The sequence below is a fragment of the Montipora capricornis genome, chromosome 10 (genome assembly GCF_036669925.1).
Source record: "Montipora capricornis isolate CH-2021 chromosome 10, ASM3666992v2, whole genome shotgun sequence".
Classification (NCBI taxonomy): Eukaryota; Metazoa; Cnidaria; class Anthozoa; order Scleractinia; family Acroporidae; genus Montipora; species Montipora capricornis.
Window position 1 is genome coordinate 65,508,647 of NC_090892.1, and position 5,000 is coordinate 65,513,646.

At 36.3% G+C, this 5,000-nt stretch overlaps 1 protein-coding gene across 5 annotated transcripts in view; it reads right to left on the reverse strand.

Moving 5' to 3' along the window:
• Window positions 1–5,000, reverse strand: part of LOC138019475 (adenosine receptor A3-like) — a 40,215-nt gene that overhangs the window by 22,422 nt on the left and 12,793 nt on the right. For all 5 annotated transcript variants that reach the window (XR_011126170.1, XR_011126169.1, XM_068866273.1 and 2 more), the window contains exon 2: window positions 2,536–2,622. The gene's annotated coding sequence lies outside the window, so the exon portion shown is untranslated. The remainder of the gene's footprint in view (window positions 1–2,535; window positions 2,623–5,000) is intronic.

The following is a 5,000-nucleotide window of genomic DNA, read 5'->3' on the forward strand; positions in this document are numbered from 1 at the left end:
TTCACAAAGCCCACAAGCGTTCTAGGCAAGAATGCCACCAATATTAACGCTATTGTTAAGGTTGACCATTGCCTTGCAAAGGAAAAAAAAGGCGACAAGTGGGCCGCAAACAGAACAACTGTACAATGGACATCAATTGTTGAAATTCAAGAAATCCTACGTTAGTTTCGTAATTCATGAACGCGCTGCAGTCCTACAATCTTACAATCAATCACTCACTCACTCACTCACTCACTCAGATAGCCCGAATGACAATATGGGTGTTGCACTTACAGTCCACACTCCCTGCAAAAACATAATTAGGCTGCGCTGCCAGTCACATGAATTTACAACGTTTTGTGACCAGTGTCAGTTAGTTGCTTTTCCAGTTTGCCCTGACGAAGGGAAAACGCTCGAAGCGTTACTATCATATCTTCAAAAGGTGGCTTACTAGTCTCAGCCCCTTTATCAACTCTTGTGTGCTAACTTCACTTATCTACGCAAGCAGAGCCACAGTTCTGCATATTAAAGAAAGCGAAAGAGTTTAACTTAAATAATAATTGCTTTCGTCTTATTTTCGTATTTTTTGCAGAACATTTTTACATAACTATAATAATAATAATAATAATAATAATAATAATAATAATAATAATAATAATAATCTTTTATTAAAAACTCTCTAGTAGTTGACAATAAACTAAATGAACGAGTTAATTACAAGCATAAGAATAAATACTGCTATTTACATACTGTAATAATATTACTATCTACATATAAATCAACGGGCTTATTTCAGCTTATTTAGAGGAAGTATCTGAACATGAAAAACTCCTCTGTTTTTTTTAGATTACATTTCCTCCTTTCCCTGAAGAAGTGGATGCCTGTTTTCTCTGCTCTCAGGGTAGGAGCTCATTTAGAGGGCCTGGTATTGGTCGTTATTCTCTTCATACATTTGTCACAAAGCCAACTCCTCCAATGTCCGAGAGTGTCTAGACCTGCTGCTAAAAGCGCGCCATTATAAATTTCTATGTAAGCACCTGTCATTCAGGAAATTTATATACAACCAAACACTGGAAGAAGGTTTGTTAATAAATTGCTATTTCACAAACCGCACAATTTCCACAATTTTTCCAAAAAAAATTGTATAATTTTCACTCTTTGCTTGGTTTTTGTCTAAAAGTTTCTAGACGTTTGTTAATTGTGTCAGCAATCATTAATTTAGCAATGTAAAATTCTCATTTCATCTTTATTTCATGGAAATTTTACAGTTCCAGAGCTAAAGTAAATACAATCTCTTTCTAACCACACTCAGTCTCGAGTCGTACTTTAACTTTCGGTTATTTGCTGTTGTTGTTGTTGTTGTTTTTTTCAATTTAATTTTGGCCTTTCGTACTCTGCAGGGTTGGCTCCATAAACAAGGGTCCCAGTAAACGAGTTCAATAAAAGCTTACATGTACTCCAGGGATTGCGCTCGAGTATCTTTTTAAGGTAAAAGTAAAATCTTCCAGAGAACAAACAACAATACTGCCAGACCACAAGGAATTGACTCTCTTTTCTTTTTGTTATTACGTAATCGATGGAGCTCTTTTTTATGCTCGTTAATTTGTTTTTCACTTCTGACATCCTAAAACATATTGCGATTAGCTGAGTTTAAAACAAATTGGTTAGAATTCAATGAGTGCCTTTTTTTTCACAAAAAGCAATACTTAGAAAGGGGTAACATTTATATTTAATTATCAATTCATATAAGTGCGGCATTTCTTATTCTATTGCCACATAAATTATTTCGCTGCTTCTTAATTGTCCTCTTTCGATATTTATGTTTTTCCATTTCCCAGCTTAGCCTTAAAATACGACATATCAATAACGGAATAAGAAAGATAAAAGCGTCAGTTGCTTCGTAGACCAATGACAATGATATTAGTGATGGCAAAAGGTTTGGGGCGGACGTTAACTTTATTGTGGCCGAGTCAAACGTGATTATTCAAGATACCTTTTTCATTATCTTACACTAGATTAAGTAATCACCTAAAGGTTCTGTTGTTTTCACTTTTTGTTTTTCACTAAGAACTTTTTAATTTCATGGTGTCAGTCAAGGATCTTTTTGAAGACTAAGGGAATGGCAAAGTTCCATCTGGGCCAAGATTTTAATTTATATCGTGTAATTTTTTTTCAATTTGTCATGTGCGTTAGCCACTGAAGAGAAAAACATAACATAACTTTGAAATCCAAGCAACGAGGATTAGCCCTGACAGAGCGGTTAATCACAAGTTTGAGTGTTATACTGTAGAAGAGCCTTTTGGGATTTTAATTAAGTTGATCGATGTGTAAAGCTCGAGTTACGATAGAATCGAATCGTTCGCTGAATCTGTTTCTATCAACTCTGTCTCTGTCAATACCTTTGCCTCAGAGACAGGCAGCTGCTGCCCTGTTTGTTGACTTTCAAACCATCAATGGATCGTAGTGTTTCAGTAGGGGTTATATTCAATCAGTTTGCATTTACTTACTGAAATTTATAATGAACAGAAATCAGCTAACTGGAAGACTTATACTTACAAGTTTCTCACCATGAAAACCGCCGGCAACTCAGCATTGAACACCGGAAACGACCTTCAGTTGCACGTCTGTGCGAGGCGGCGTCACCTAAGGGTAAATTGTATTTAAGAAATTTCAATATTTGCATTTCGGGTTTTACGATGTACTGATAAAATTTACTTTTGATAAATATGAACTAAAAAGGATCAATCATAGCTCTCCATAAAGTGGTCGCGTATCGAGATTATCAACATGTCTTGTCGTCTTTTTAGAAAAGAACATTTTATGCCGGAAAATAAAATGAGACTTTGTTAATTTTAGAGGGAGAAATCAGGTGCAATATTACGTATGCGAGCCTTGTGCACTGGATTACTATTGGGCATTAGCCTTTTACAAGGGATTCGCTATCTTGGATTGCAATTTATTAATATTAATAGGAGATATCGCCCAAGGTAAGCACTTCATGTGATCATAATCAGTACCACGTACAACCGTTTTACAGAATACAGTGAACATTTCACTTTTTTTCTTTAAATTCTGTTAAAATTAAAGTGCAGTCGGGAGGAACTCACATAATTCGAGAAGTTCATAGGCGTTTTTTTTTTTTAATTGATTATATTTCCTTGACCAAAAATGCCAATGACGTCAAAAATTGTCTGAACCCAATATCTTTGGAAATATCGGAACCATAAATGTGTGTTTTGTCCGACCACACAAAGTAACATAAACGAGAGATCGTTAACTCACATGAACGTTAACTCACATGAAAGTGACTTTGCGAGGAAATGGTTGACATAGCAACAGTAAAGTAGGGAAATAACGTAACGTACTAACGTAAAACAGATATGAATGAAAGGCGTCTTTTTGTAAAGCAACTGTGCTAAAGATCAAGAGTCCATTAGTTTACCCGAGAGTAAGAACCTTTTGTCAGGTTTGTCCCCATCAGCGTCAGAAAAGTGTCAAGCCAAGTTTTCCGGGAAAATAAACAATAGACCAATTGGCTAACTCAATGTTGTGCCCAATTCCAATCTCCCTGTAGTTAAGACTCTTTGTGTATTGTGCTTGCATTATAATGTAACATTCACATTTAAATGACATGGAAATACCTGGAACAAAACATTTTATTCCCAAAGAGTTTGAATTGGGTACAACATTGAGTCATCGTTTATTTCCCCGCAAAATAGACACTTTTCTGACGCTGATGGGGACTGGACCAAATTTGAGTAAATCTTACTCTTAGGTAATGGATGCACTCTTGTAAAGATAACCACCGCATTAAACATTTGTGAGTGACGTTTCGAGCGTACGTTAGCACTTCGTTCGTAGCTCTGATGTATGTAAAGCTCGAAGCGTCAGTTAACATAAAACCGAATTTTCGTGTTTCAGACAAATACAAGACAGATCATCACCACATCGGGACATGTGGCATTGGAAATTCTGCCTTTGGACCTTGCGAAGGGTTATTTCCCCACAATAAATGAACTGTCGGTGTTCTCTTTCTACAGGGATAATTCTCTTCAAATTGCACACAGAGTCTATTTCTTTTTCAGTGGGAGAGGGGTGAACACTTACAGTTACAACTTCTCTTTGCCACTAAAAGGGTGGGTGACCGGAAAATGACATTGAAGAGCAGCCCATGACTAGGGGCGAACAACAGCCCTATATTGATATCACGGCGTTTTCACAGTTAGATTTATTTTTACATTGAATTTAAGACTCCCACAGGAGCCCGATAACCAATCAAAAGAAACCAACTTGACGTCTTAAGGTCAACGATCCGGAACTGCCTTTCTTTTTTGCGGAAAAGATAGTCTTAAAATAGATCGACCCGTAAAAAAAATGCGATTCCTGTTGGGAGTAGAAGCGTACCCTTAACATCCACATCACCTGCCTCCAGAAATACCCTTAAGTGTCCCTCAAACAGTGCCCTTTAAATAAACGTTCACGTACACTTACAAATAATTTCCAATTTCTTAGCTCGAAACATTAACTTGTCAAAGTAAAACGATTTCATCTCAGTACACACCGTATCTTCGATCTCTCTTTTTAATATTGTCGTATGCAAACCTCCTTCTGCTTTTTTTGTGGGAACACTGAGTTCTGTGATCTGTTATCTAAATTCTAGTTGGGAAAGCCAAAGTTTCGATATTTTTTCTTTATTACATTTCCCTTTATTTCTTGCCGAGGAAAAAAGAAATGAATATCAATTCACCTCCTAGACCAAAAATAAGAGGAACAAAACTGTGACACAGCTTTTATTAAGGTCTTAGCTCATGTTTTGATATATATTTAAACTTTTATAACGAGAACTTTAATATCACAAATTAAAGCGCCTATGCAAAAGATGACTTTGTTTAGAACATTTTGGCAACAGAGTGTGTACAGTACTCCCCACAGCAGGAAATTTGAGCCAGCAAGATAACCAACAAGTCTAAGTCTATAAGGCACAAATTAATTGCGGAAGGTGAAAATTAAAAAAAGAAGCT